Consider the following 15,939-nt stretch of genomic DNA (forward strand, 5'->3'; position numbering starts at 1 on the left):
ATGAAAACTGAAGCTGTACTTTAACAAGAGACTTAGACTTTCTTTAATTGTTAATGTACATGAAAATTAATGATTCAAACTTCATTGTGGATAGGGAATGGCCACATTATTTAATATTTTTACAAAACTTCACCCATACAAGAATGTAATTCTTATGAAACCAACTGAATAAATCTAAAACACAACTCAATAAAATGTAAGATTTCCAAATATTTAATTTCATCAAATCTCAGTACAGGCATATAATAGAGGTCTGCAAATGTGATACAGTGCCCGTCCGCCGCAACGGGAAGAAATACCTGCCCACTCCCACCCTGCGCAGCTGTTGTCGTGAACCAAACCGACTCGCCGATCTGAAGGGGATGTTTTCAGGTGTCCATCAGTACCCAGCGTGGTTCAACAGCAGGTGGGCAGCCGACGACCATCGCTGTCTACTGCATTGGGAGCACGGGCATCGGAAGCAGGGACGGACAGGGAATACAGGAACACTCATTATACACATTGCGAATCTGTTACAGGCAAATATTGTTAAAACTGATAATACAATGTTCGAATTATGAATGCCACTGCATGAAAAGGCTGCTCAGTAGAAATCTTGAAAATGTAAAATGTGAACGACTGTTGAGTGACTTCCCGTTTGATAGGTTTATTAATTTCAAACAACAGGGAACATAGTGTAGTACTGGTAACATATTATTAATTTCAAACAACAGGGAACATAGTGTAGTACTGGTAACCATGTTTTAATAGTTAACAACAAATCTAGGTCAGATATAATTGGATACGTCAGTGGTGTTACAATTACTTGAAGGACATAGGAAGTATTCATAGCCTCTACTAAATAGTTTGGGGTGCCCATTTGAAAGCGCTTATCCATATCAGAAAATTAATTTCCTAAAAGTTATTATGGCAGGATTCAAATTTAACAGGACAAGTCTCTAGTGCGGTTATAGCATGGTCCTAAACCAATGAAATTTCAATTCTAACTTCGTGTTTTATTAGAGACCAATTCAAGAGTCTCTAAAATCTTGTGATTTTAAACAAAACAGCCCAACATCCAGACTACTTCTTCTTGATCGAATTACTGACAACCTTCAAACCTACGAAAGAAAATATTCCCCTTTTACATTTTGTAATAAATACTTCAAAAGTGTCACAATTTATATATATAAAAAAGTATTCTTTCATCTTTCATAAATACGCAATTTATTTTGATTTTTCATTTAGCCACTTTTGGCAAACGCAACGATGAGGATAAGTATTGATATGGTAAATGATGAAGCGACACTCACAAGGAACACCTATGCCTGGAACGGGATTCGAACCTGGAATCCCTAGTATCATAGCACGCTGTGCTAACCACTTCGCCATGCTTGTCGGCAAATTCGTAATTAAACATCCATATAATAATGTTCTCGATTTCTGGTCTTACAACCAGACAATTTTTTTTAAGCGATTGCTAAGAGGGTAGTTTTAAAGAAATAAAATCGAATTCATAAGAATGGTAAATCAGTTACATTTTCTTTTATTGAATTTACCAATATGTTCTAATTAATTATAAAAATGCAACTAGACATTAAAAAAAGTTTTGAAAGTAAAGTTGCCTCAAGTGGGGATCGAATGTAAGACCCTCACTACCGCAAGCACCTGCCTTAACCACTACGCCATTTCTCCAACCTTGAAAATTGTGACTCTTCTCAGTCCTTTGTGTATCCTGCTACTTATGCTTACAATTTATTTGTACTGGAATGGAGTTTGAAATAATCATGTCAAATACATGTTTTTTAATGCTGAATCTACTTATGTAGGTTTCATTGGGAATTCTGAACAGTCTCCTCAGTTATCATCAAATTGTTGTTTTAGCACTGTGCCAAGAATAATCATGGCTGTGCCGACTGCCTGCTTAAAGTCCCAGATGAACTGCAAATACCCGCTCCAGCACAAGCATGAGTCGTTAGTCTGCAACCGCAGTTGTAAGCATGTGGATCCCACCCAGCAAAGAACCAAGCAGGGACGACGTCAGACCGTGTCCCTCCACCATGCGCAGTGGATTGAAGGCACGTGGGATAAGTGGATATTCCTTCTTGCAGTGAATCATGCTCGCCCACACAGATCTCTAGTATATAACAATATAAGTTCACTATACTGTAAAAAGACAAAAAACATTTTTGACGAAAAGTATAATTTCTTGATCTTTCCTTGACGTTTTTAACTGGTAGACACCCTGTTATGTTTTGTTTAAGTTTCTTTTCTGTGTAAACCAATGAATTTGTACGTTTATCTGCCGTCTGTAATTTGAGGTTTACCTCTGTTGAGGGCAGTAAATAAATAAATGAAATATAAATTAATTTTCCTGGAGTTTTCCAGAATCCTCAATTTTTCCAGAGTATGCATTACACAATAAATTGTTATATTTTAAATTTATTTTCCCCCTCATAACCACATCATTCTCACAAATAATAACAACAATTAATAATAATAAAGATGGGTCAGGTGAAACACTACTCTATTGATTTTGGCCAATGTACACATATCAGAGTATTGGTAATATTAAAAATAATTATAATTTTACCAAGCAAATATATTTATAAATAGCCTGTAATTTTGTGCAATATTTTACAGTTGTAATTTTTATGAATAAAAACATATAATTCATATTCACACGGTCCAGGTATTAATGTATGATTAATAGGTTTATTCTTTACGGTAGGGATGTGCCGAAGCAGATGTATGAAAATTGGCAGAAATTGACATATCGGCATCGGTATCGGAATCGGCAAAAATCTGATATTTAAACCGGTACAGATTATACTAGAGTTTTAACTTCTAATAAGTTTTATATTCTAGTTTTGCAAGATTTATTTTAAAATTTGGTTATGATTCGTCATTATTGTAGAGTTTTGTAATAAAATTATTGCAAACTCTCATTCAGAGGATCAACCTAACTATAAATGGGAAATAAAACAGTACATTGCTGAACCAGGATCTGCTGTTGTATTGGAAATTCAAAAATGAGTATTCAAACTGAAGCAAGTGCTGAGAAAATACTTGAGCATACCTGCTGCATCAGTATTCAGTGATTGAGTGTTCTGTGCTGCTGAACAGATTTGCGATAAGAGGTTCCAAATCTTATATTTCAGAAGTTGAATCTGGTAGAACAGGAATTCATTTTGCATTTCAAAGAACTGCTTGTGTACTAATGTTAAATCTCTAGGTTTACATAATATTTTGTAGATGCAAATGTCCATTTGCATCTCTTGAGAATATATATGTATATACACATGATATGCAATAGAAATGTACATACCAAATTTATTTTTGTCATGCAGAAAATAACATCCCATTTTTGTTTAATAATCTTATGTATCGGAATAGGTAAATTTTCAGCCATGTCACATCGCTACATTATGGCTAGAGGAGAAATCATACAGAGATATGTATTCTGTTACTAGCTGTCTGTATTGTCCTACTATGTATGTGAACGTTTCGGACATACGTCCAGTTTTCAATTGAATATGTTATTTGATCAACATCTAGTTTTTATTTCGTTCTACTAATATTTACCTGCATATCCATGTCCTTCACACGAACCTTTGGACATGAAGGAAATGATCCACTGGCTTATGTGCTTCCTCCACTCTAGGGATGCCAAACACTGTCATATCGGACATCAGGCCAAAATTCACTTTGGTCGAATTTCATAACTTCTGCCTTACGAATGGGATCAAACATATCACTTCACTGCCTTATCACAGCTCTACCAACAGCTTAGCCGAAGGATACGTTCGTTCTGTCAAGACCAGCATTACCAAGCTCATAACTTACAAACCCAACCTGAGCACACTCAAACTGGATATGGGAATTGCCAACCTCCTTTTCATCCTTCGGAACACTCAACTGGGTGGCCAGGAAAGCCTACCAGCTGTGTCGGTCTTACAACACTGGTCCAGGTTTTGGTGGGAACTCAGTGATGTATTTGTGAATCTTCGTTCAAATTTGAGGACGTCAGCGAAACCATTTCAGAAAGACTCATCATCGAGGTATGGTACCTTCTCTATCGGTTCAGCCATTTAAGTTTAATCCCCTGAACACGATACTCCAAATTACACTCAAGGAGTTATTGTTCATCGTATTCAGGATAGTATCCTTTATGAGATCATGCTAGAAGATGGAAGTCACTCCAGTGGTACACCCCAGGTGGTTGAAGAGATGTGTTACATGCAACACTGACGATATTTCATCTCCAGAAGGAAATTCAGCCAACCACGGTGGGACAGTACCAGAACCACCACAGACAGAACTTGATACCCAGGAACAACTACTGGCACACTTTACTCCTTTCCAAGTGCATCTACAAGGAATTGCCGCCCACCACATTTTTACTGCTATAAACACACCTGATTTTTCTTATTGGAACACCTGGAGGGTGTAAGTATTAGTGTATGGCTACAAGGTTTGGCCTTCATGGCTAGAAGAAATGAAACCACAGACAGATATATTCTGTTACTAGCTTTCTGTGTGTGATACAATGTATGTGAATATTTCAAGCACATGTCCAGTTTTCAATTAAATATGTTCTTTGTTCAACATCTGGTTTTTATTTCATTATACTGATATTAAACTGCATATCCATGTCCCTCACATAGACCTATCACATGTGGTTTGCAAAGTAAATGTTTAAATACACAGTTTGTTTCTCAAAGGTAAAATCCATTACAATCAATCCGTTTCAAACATTAATTAATGAGCGAATGAACCATTCTTGTTTTCCAAGGAACAGGCCGTATCATCCACCGACATGGATTTCAAAGAATTTTGTACACTTATAACCTAGGTAAGAAACTGCATCAATTTTCTCTTGTCTGGGCCTTATACTTTTACAGTTACAGGAGGTCAAAGTTTTCAGGATTTGCTAATACATGTTGGTCCTGGCTCTTCATTGCAGGATTGTAGTGCATTAATAGAATAATTATATTTCACCATGCAATTTTTGTAGTTTCATGAAATGTTTTCTGTAAGCCAATCAAAGTATGCAGAATCAAATAAAAATGCCCAAAGACTTGCATATTTTTCTCCAGAGCCTCGTTAGGTAAGGATGAAAAAGATTGGATTAATCTTGACCAGGATAGGGACAGATGGAAGGCTTGTGTTGATGCAGCCATAAACCTTCAGGTTTAAGATAATTAGTATTCTCCTATTTTACCTGGTATACCACTGTTAAACTTTTTTGATGAAATTGCTGCAAAATGCAAAGTTGTTTGGACTTCTGTTTTTGTTTTACTTGTATGTTTGCATTGGTGTTCTATTTGTTTGTAATTAGTATAAAATATATGTGCAAAAAATTATTGTCGTTAACCAGGTTCAATTTTCAGAATATACCACTGTTATTATGGAAAATAAAACAAATCAATGTTATATATGTATGTTGTTTTGACGATGTGATCGTTTGCAGTGGTCTTCTTGAAGCTAGCAATGTCACAATAAAATAATTTTTCAGTAATACTAATACATTCAATATAATTGTAAGCCATTTTATTGAAATTCCTTGCAGGTATTTGATTAACATTTGGATGTTCAAGACTTTGCTTCATCAAGAAACAGCACAGTTCTTAGTAAAGACACTAGTATATTTTGAATTATTTAACAATGCTGGAAATGTTAAAAGCAATTGTTACAAGAAAAAAACAATGAATGGAACTTAGGAATTTTAAAGTGATTACTGAGCAACTGAAGTTGAGGTGTTGTCCATAATGAGAAATAAGAATGAATAGTATTGTTGATTCATTGATGACATTGGAACATAAATCATACAGTAACTATTTTAGCATTAAGTTCATAGGGATGGATCAACATGAAAGTTCCTGCAAGTAATAATAAAGTACTGGTATACAGTGCTGAGATAAAATATCATGAAGACCTTGAATGGTTCATTTGCATCCATAATTAATGTCTACAAAACTGGGTGACTGAAATAGGTTTTGTCTAACATATCCTTATTAGAGACATCCATATCATGTAGTGTTTTTTAATCAAGGGGTCTCAGGTTCAAAATGGCAGAGACAAATTACATAGTGGTTTAGAACTCACTTTAAACTGTGGATCTAGACCTTATTGGCTTATCTGGGCACAAAGTGAAGTTAAAACAATTTTCATCACTATTTTTATATATTTGTTATTGTACATTTCCTTATTTCCATTTTTTGACTAATCATGATGGCAAGAATGAGTGATGATTAGATTACATAGATGAAGGGAACTCACAAAAGATGCCCATGCCAGGACTCGAATTTGGGAATTTTGGTGACAAGATCAAATGTCGACAACTCAGGGTGCTTGCCCTTTTATTTTAAAAGGAAAATACTGAATGTATTCATATGACTTTTTAAGATGGACAATTATACTTTGTACACATGTATTGGGTTGAATTCTTGATAGAAGACTCTTAAGTTACGTGTTAACCCAGCATCAAGAGAACAATCAGGAAGACACTTGAAAGAAAGAAGTAGCCCATTCTATGATTGACTGATTTGTATTTCTTTTTCTTTGCATTTCTGCCACTTTTAGCTAATCGAAAAGACAAGGATTAGTGACGATATGATGAAACTGAAGAAGGGACACTTGCAAAGAACACCCATGCTGAGGCCAGGATTTGAACCTAGGACCCTTGGTGCAGTAGCATGCTTTGCTAACCACTCCACAAGCAGGCCAGTCTAGAAACGTAGATAAGTGATGGTGATCATGCATCGACTCCGTGGTCACTTAACCCACCCTCAATTTTGCAAGGAATTTTTTAATTTCTTTTTTTTATGAAGATTATGTGTTCCTAAGTGTGAAGAAAGAAATTCTGGAGCACGGAAAGTAATTTTTGGAGATCTATATGCTACAAAACTTACATATTTTTAATATTTAAAATCCTTACCTACGTAACATTCATATGATTTTCCAGGGCTTCCATCATGGATTCATGTCACAGGCGCACGTCTACACATTCTCTTTTTCTTCTTATGATTGACATGTGGAATGGGATAATTTGCAATATGTTATTGGGAGATGCGATGAGGGAATATCATACAACATATTGTTGAACAGTATCCTCAGCGTGTGTGAATACGTTATCTTCTGGAACATCGTGCACATTTTTTTTGGCAACTGAAGGCTGTAAAGGGTAGGGTTGTATTTTCTGAATGACTTCTGGGATGGGATAATTTGCGACTTGTTATGATGGAACGTACGGGGAGGGTAGTATTCTGTGGAAAAGGACAACAAAGACTTTGAACATACGACTTACGACTTTCAAATTTAACTTCGATCCGCAAATGCCTGGCCTAGGGATAGAGAGGTAAGTTACCTTATGAGGTTTATTTTTTTGGTACCTTTATAATGTTTCAGTGCAGAAAATAGTGTTGGGCAGGATGCTGCGGACAGTTTCTAACATGCCTTCCAAAGGGACTCTACAGAGAAAGGCGGAGCCGTGATAGCGGTTGCAGGTGGTAGGTTAATTACCCCAGGGACGGAGCAAGTAGACTTCCACCTCGCAACTATAAATGGCTGTACAGTACTAAATACTTCTTTCCAAACTCCAGAGTTTGTTTCTTCACACTTAGCAACACATAATCTTCATAAAAAAAAATATAAAAAAAATTCTTGCGAAATCGAGGGTGGGTTAAGTGACTATGGATCCCACGCATCGTCCAATGGGAAGCCACTTGGTACCCTTTGGCCCTCAAAGAGTGGCTGTAACAAGAGGTTTAGTTTAATTTACTGACAAGGATACGAGTTCATAATTCATGCAATAAGTTACCATAACTTAAATAATATTAATACCATATTCTGTCTCTGGAATCTGTAGAGCAAGGTTGCGCATAACAGAAGAGAAGGGGAGAAAGCAAGTTGGCGGAGCAAAGCAATGTGCATTGCTGCAAACAGCTGGTAGCTTCCCCTCTCACAAGTTCATTGGTCGAGTCACCACTTGCACAGAGACTTGTTGTCGTTCACTCGCTCCAGAGATTCACAGGACAGAGCGTAAGATTTAAGTCTTAGATATACATGTATGTACACGTACGGCTGTCCAACAAAGTGTTACAAATTAATTTTGATAATTCTGTTGCTCTCTAATGCTACAAATCTGTGCAACATTGCAGGAGTGTTTCTCCTCTTTACAGCTTAGAGAGAACGGGAGTTAACACAGGAGTGTCTAACACAGATGGAAACCAGTGCATCATTCCAATTGGAGACATGTATTAATTATTTCTGTATATTTTGTTAGTGTTTTCATTAGGAATCTTTACTTGTGTGAATTAATTTTCATCTATCGAAGTTTACTGAACTTTTTATCACAAAAAATACTGTTGTGCGAAGTAAGGGAAACATCTGATGGGCATGTTTGTAAATTGATATTTTTTCACATCTGTATATTTCTGCTACTTCTGGCTAATCATGATGAGAATGAATCGTTATTAGATGAAATTGATGAAGACACACTCACAAAGAAACAGACCAGGACTTGAATCACGAACCTTCAATGGCAAGATGGTAAGTTGACCACTCAGCCACAAAAGTGAGCATAATACTTTACCCAAGCCTGTTCACGATTTCAATTTTTAAGCTCTTTATATCAAACAAATATCCCCACTCCCCTTATGAAAGAATTCTGGGCTTTATGTTGACTTTTGGTTACCACATCTTTTCATGTTTGTATGTCAAAATTTCCTTAAATGTTAATTTCTGTCTACTTGGAAGAGAGGCAGTGTTATGACCTGTGAGCCACTTGATATATGGATGCACCCTGGGAGTAGATTTTACCATAAAGGAGATTTCACACTGACATGACAAGTGTTGCATGCTGCTTGGCACTTTGCGGCAAAATCTCTGTAGTGTTGAGATATCATTCACAGTTTCTTATCTCAGGTAGACTTGTTACCATCTCTCATTTCATTCTATACAAGTTTGATCTCTTTTTCAAGTTAATTTTTACCACCACAATTATCTTCGAGTTTTCGCTGGAATTTTAGTGAGTATTTTTAATATTTTGATATTCTTATTTCAGGGTGCCTATCAGACAAGAAGACAGGTGACCTGTTAACATCTGGATGCTTCCAGCGCTCACCTTGAGACTGGGGTCTACTGTAAGGGCTGGTGGGAAGGGGAAAGTAGCCGATCTCTAGATGAACACTGGAATTGTTTATCTAGGGGTTGGCAGTGTTGCAATGTCTTCTTTTCAGACAGACATGTTGCCACCTTTAAGTTTATTCTGTTTATTAAACTAGTTTCTCTCTTTTTCAAGTTAATTTCTAACACAGTGTCCATCTTTGAGTTCTGGGTGGAATTTTGGTGAGTATTTTTAATATTTTGACAGTGTGCTAATGGTGTGGTCAACACTCTGACAATGGCACCACAAAAGACCCCAAACCTTAATCCCAGACTCCACCCTTAAAATAACAATTTTGAAATCTTCAAAGAAAGGCCCTTCGTACGTCTCGCCTGCGGTACTAGGAGCTCCAGTTGTAGTTGGGCGGAAAGGAATTAATAAGAAACCCTCACTATTAATGTAAACGAAAATCAAATTAAGAATCCACTGGTATCACACCCTTAGAGATCAAGTATTTTTATCCTTGAACAAGCCTTTTATAAATCTCACCAACGAAAAAAATATTTTCTAATTTAAAAGGTAGGACTTATGGGCACCCTGTATTTTAAGCAAGGTAATGTTGTCTGTTAGTAACTGATGGTGTGTTGCCGACTCTTCGCTCAACCCTCAATTTCATCCAGTACATTATACACTTAGTTACCCTTCCTTAAGTGAGCTTACACACCCCAAACCATCTGACTCTTCTTGGACAATGAATTCCCTTATTTTTTGATTATTGTAGAAACACCCAAAATAAAAAAAAAGATTCACTAGAGACAAAACTTCACATAATATGAGATGGCAAGGTCACGTAGCTAACATTAGAATATGAATAAGAGAAGTACAAGTGCTACCTCCCCTTTCTTTCCTTATTGTGAAGCCACTTTTATTCTACTACCATTTCACAGTGCAATCAACTTTCATGCAACCACTGCTAGCACTGAACTCCCCCCAACTGAAAGAAAGATTAGAGATTAGTACATGTAAACACACTGTTATGAATTACTCCAAGTCAAGATGTATAGGGTAGTAAACTAACTAAATTTATTATAATCCTAATATATTATTATTATCCTAATGCAATATACTTTCATATATCTGCATTCATAAAGAAAATCTCAGGTTACAATTTTCACCACCAATACCTATTCACTCAAGTGTACCTTGCCAGTCGTTACAACCTTTCGCCTGTTAGTTTGAATCACAAACACAATTTAATGGCATTATTCAGCCACCTCATACATAATATTTGACTTCTATTTAGTATCAACACCTATTGCAAAATCTTGCTCAATTATTTCTCATACAAACTGGGCATGCTGAACAAAAAATAAAGAGAATGTAAAACAAATAAGAATCGAACTGAGTACTGACCATTAACATGATGCTGACAACCTTATTGATTCATCACAAACCACACCTGAATGTTCACCAAAGGAATGAACAACTAATAATTTCCCTTTCTTTTATCTTTGTTCACTATATGTCACGTGACGTGGTCAGATTTTTACCATTATAATGTTTTCCCACGTACGTAAATGAATGATCTCATATGAGAAGTAGCTCCGAAGAACTTTTATCTATAGTTACGTGTCAAATCAGGCCTTTATTTATACAAACACATCCTACAATGCAAATGGCATCATCACTGCCACATACCAACGGCGTGGTTTGCGAAGCTTTATGCAAACACACTTCAAACAAACGAAGCACACACTTGCATGCAACAATATTCAATATGCTTAAAGTAGTGGTATTACTACCGTGCTCCTCGAGAGAATAAACCAAGCGTCACCACCGTGAATTTTTTCCAAATTCACTTGGGTAAAATATCACTTCTACTTACGTAGCCATTGCTGGGACTCACAATAAAGTAGATAGCTACTGTGAAAAGTTGCTCCTATCAACCTTCAGGGTCTAATTCTGCTCCAGAAACAACATGTGTGACTTTTCCAGACTGCTGCTGCATATTTTGATGCTAAAGACATGCATTTCTTTTACTTTAAACATCCGTTCGGAGATACATTTCTCCACTGTGTGAAGCCGAAACGTGCTGACACCAGGCATCCTTTTTCTTCCGACCAGCTATCCTCGTTCCTCCATCCCTGCTACTTTGCAGTTTCCATTTCCGTTCCTCCATTCTAATTGCACTTCCGTTTCCATTCCTCTTACGCACTTCAATTCTGCAGTTCGTACGGTCACAGAAACACAATATTTTTTTTAACAAAGTTAATGATTATTAGTGGTGTGACAACAACACAACATGATACATAATACATTAAAGTATTTGATTGTAGAGTATAATTTATTTAATGGTAATTTAGTTTTTAGATAGTTTTGTATGATAAATGCAAAGTCTTTCTTTTACTGGAGCAATAGAATGACATGTCGTGAGAAAATTCGGAATTACATCGGTTATACCTGCAAGCTAGTGACCCCTCTCGTGTACTCTTCTAATTAAGTGTACATTCCATGAATAACACGCAAGTAATTTTGTCACTGAATATCAAACAAAAATTAATTTCTTTAAGGAGTATCGTTATGACCCATACCGTCATAATTTTGATATTCTTATTTCAGGGTGTCTGTCCGAACAAGAAGACAGGTGACCTGTTAACGTCTGGATGCTTCCAGCGCTCACCTTGAGACTGGGGTCTACTATAAGGATTGGTGGGAAGGGGAAAGTAGCCGATCTCTAGATGAACACTGGAATTGTTTATCTAGGGGTTGGCAGTGTTGCAATGTCTTCTTTTCAGACAGACATGTTGCCACCTTTAAGTTTATTCTGTTTATTAAACTAGTTTCTCTCTTTTTCAGGTTAATTTCTAACACAGTGTTCATCTTTGAGTTCTGGGTGGAATTTTGGTGAGTATTTTTAATATTTTGACGGTGTGCTAATGTTGTGGTCAACACTCTGACAATGGCACCACAAAATACCCCCAAACCTTAATCCCAGACTCCACCCTTAAAATAACAATTTTGAAATTTTCAAAGAAAAGGCCCTTCGTACGTCTCGCCTGCGGTACTAGGAGCTCCAGTTGTAGTTGAGCAGCAAAGGAATTAATAAGAAACCCTCACTATTAATGTAAACGAAAATCAAATTAAGAATCCACTGGTATCACACCCTTAGAGATCAAGTATTTTTATCCTTGAACAAGCCTTTTATAAATCTCACCAACGAAAAAAATATTTTCTAATTTAAAAGGTAGGACTTATGGGCACCCTGTATTTTAAGCAAGGTAATGTTGTCTGTTAGTAACTGATGGTGTGTTGCCGACTCTTCGCTCAACCCTCAATTTCATCCAGTACATTATACACTTAGTTACCCTTCCTTAAGTGAGCTTACACACCCCAAACCATCTGACTCTTCTTGGACAATGAATTCCCTTATTTTTTGATTATTGTAGAAACACCCAAAATAAAAAAAAAGATTCACTAGAGACAAAACTTCACATAATATGAGATGGCAAGGTCACGTAGCTAACATTAGAATATGAATAAGAGAAGTACAAGTGCTACCTCCCCTTTCTTTCCTTATTGTGAAGCCACTTTTATTCTACTACCATTTCACAGTGCAATCAACTTTCATGCGACCACTGCTAGCACTGAACTCCCCCCAACTGAAAGAAAGATTAGAGATTAGTACATGTAAACACACTGTTATGAATTACTCCCAAGGTCAAGATGTATAGGGTAGTAAACTAACTAAATTTATTATAATCCTAATATATTATTATTATCCTAATGCAATATACTTTCATATATCTGCATTCATAAAGAAAATCTCAGGTTACAATTTTCACCACCAATACCTATTCACTCAAGTGTACCTTGCCAGTCGTTACAACCTTTCGCCTGTTAGTTTGAATCACAAACACAATTTAATGGCATTATTCAGCCACCTCATACATAATATTTGACTTCTATTTAGTATCAACACCTATTGCAAAATCTTGCTCAATTATTTCTCATACAAACTGGGCATGCTGAACAAAAAATAAAGAGAATGTAAAACAAATAAGAATCGAACTGAGTACTGACCATTAACATGATGCTGACAACCTTATTGATTCATCACAAACCACACCTGAATGTTCACCAAAGGAATGAACAACTAATAATTTCCCTTTCTTTTATCTTTGTTCACTATATGTCACGTGACGTGGTCAGATTTTTACCATTATAATGTTTTCCCACGTACGTAAATGAATGATCTCATATGAGAAGTAGCTCCGAAGAACTTTTATCTATAGTTACGTGTCAAATCAGGCCTTTATTTATACAAACACATCCTACAATGCAAATGGCATCATCACTGCCACATACCAACGGCGTGGTTTGCGAAGCTTTATGCAAACACACTTCAAACAAACGAAGCACACACTTGCATGCAACAATATTCAATATGCTTAAAGTAGTGGTATTACTACCGTGCTCCTCGAGAGAATAAACCAAGCGTCACCACCGTGAATTTTTTCCAAATTCACTTGGGTAAAATATCACTTCTACTTACGTAGCCATTGCTGGGACTCACAATAAAGTAGATAGCTACTGTGAAAAGTCGCTCCTATCAACCTTCAGGGTCTAATTCTGCTCCAGAAACAACATGTGTGACTTTTCCAGACTGCTGCTGCATATTTTGATGCTAAAGACATGCATTTTTTTTACTTTAAACATCCGTTCGGAGATACATTTCTCCACTGTGTGAAGCCGAAACGTGCTGACACCAGGCATCCTTTTTCTTCCGACCAGCTATCCTCGTTCCTCCATTCTAATTGCACTTCCGTTTCCGTTTCACTTACGCACTTCACTTCTGCAGTTCGTACGGTCGCAGAAACACAATATTTTTTTAACAAAGTTAATGATTATTAGTGGTGTGCCAACAACACAACATGATACATAATACATTAAAGTATTTGATTGTAGAGTATAATTTATTTAATGGTAATTTAGTTTTTAGATAGTTTTGTGTGATAAATGCAAAGTCTTTCTTTTACTGGAGCAATAGAATGACATGTCGTGAGAAAATTCGGAATTACATCGGTTATACCTGCAAGCTAGTGACACCTCTCGTGTACTCTTCTAATTAAGTGTACATTCCATGAATAACATGCAAGTAATTTTGTCACTGAATACCAAACAAAAATTAATTTCTTTAAGGAGTATCGTTATGACCCATACCGTCATAATTTTGATATTCTTATTTCAGGGTGTGTGTCCGAACAAGAAGACAGGTGACCTGTTAACGTCTGGATGCTTCCAGCGCTCACCTTGAGACTGGGGTCTACTATAAGGATTGGTGGGAAGGGGGAAAAGTAGCCGATCTCTAGATGAACACTGGAATTGTTTATGTAGGGGTTGGCAGTGTTGCAATGTCTTCTTTTCACACAGACATGTTGTCACCTTTAAGTTTATTCTGTTTATTAAAGTATTTTCTCTCTTTTTCAGGTTAATTTCTAACACAGTGTCCATCTTTGAGTTCTGGGTGGAATTTTGGTGAGTATTTTTAATATTTTGATATTCTTATTTCCGGTTGTCCACAAGAAGACAGGTGACCCGTTAACGTCTGGATGCTTCCAGTGCTTACCTTGAGAGTGGGTTCTACTATAAGGGTTGGTGGGAAGGGGAAAGTAGCCGACCTCTAGATGAACACTTGAATGAGTCATCTAGTGGTTGGCAGTGTTGCATTGTCTTCTTTTCAGACAGACACGTTGCCATCTTTAAGTTTATTCTCTTCATTAAAGCTTGTTCTCTTTCTTTCAGGTTAATTTCTACCTATCATCGAGTTCTGGCAGAAATTTTGGTGAGTATTTTAATGGCATGATATATATTGCCATCTTTAAGTTTATTCTCTTTATTACAAGTCTCTTCTGTCTTGCAAGTCAATGCAAATGGCTTCAGAGAGATACACGAAGAAAAGTATTCCAGTAAGTACAGTACAATCCACCATTATTAAATTGATCCTGTAATATCTAACAATTCCATCTTATAAGCAGACAACTCATAATTCATTTTAGACAACTTTCTAGCTCTATCCTTTAATAAAACAGGCAAATAACTTGCATGTCTGGTAGTTTACATGCAAGTCAGTGTTCTTATTAATTAAGAATGTTTAAACTAACAGTTTATTTGAATTAAACACTTGCTATAGTAGTGTATATCTGGTATTATGATGTATAGCTCCAACAAACAATGTCAACTCTCTGTTTGAGGTAGCAGATTAGCACTTTATATTTTTCTAATATTTTTTTCTATTTTAATTAAAATATTATGTTATAGATGGGAATTTTAAGATGGAGGTTTAGCTGCTCGAAATGCATTTTGCATGCATTGTGGGTAGGAAAATTGAGCATAATAATAATATTCACGGAAAATTATGTTCAAAGGAGAGTTCTGACCCCCACCTTAAGTGCACCTACGGTCTGACGAAACTTGGTGAAATCCAGGTTTGACAAAGAAAGGAATGAATAACACTAAAATTTAATTAATTTAATAATTTTCTTAGAAGCATGGTACATAATTCATGAGTTTGTAAGTTGTATAAATGAATAATTTTGAAGATATTTGCTTCCAAAATGCTTGTTACAGCAGTTAATATTCTTCTGTATGTTAAACATGATCTGTGCCTGCAGGTGAAGGCAATCAAACCTTCTTCATTTGTACTATTTGAAATGTTTAAATACTAAGAACACCAAACCACACAAGCACCATCAATCTGCAGTTTGGTCTTAATGTGACACTTAACACTTTCAGTTGTACTACATGAAATACAAAAATAACTTCTTGGAAATGGAGAAAACTCACCCCATTTT

At 36.3% G+C, this 15,939-nt stretch overlaps 1 protein-coding gene across 1 annotated transcript in view; it reads right to left on the minus strand.

Annotated features, from left to right (window-relative positions):
* Positions 1 to 15,939, minus strand: part of LOC145991787 (dynein axonemal heavy chain 7-like) — a 113,887-nt gene that overhangs the window by 56,233 nt on the left and 41,715 nt on the right. The gene's annotated exons all lie outside the window — the stretch shown is intronic.

This window comes from Lepisma saccharinum, chromosome 8, assembly GCF_977018435.1.
Source record: "Lepisma saccharinum chromosome 8, izLepSacc3.1, whole genome shotgun sequence".
In the NCBI taxonomy this organism is placed as follows: domain Eukaryota; kingdom Metazoa; phylum Arthropoda; class Insecta; order Zygentoma; family Lepismatidae; genus Lepisma; species Lepisma saccharinum.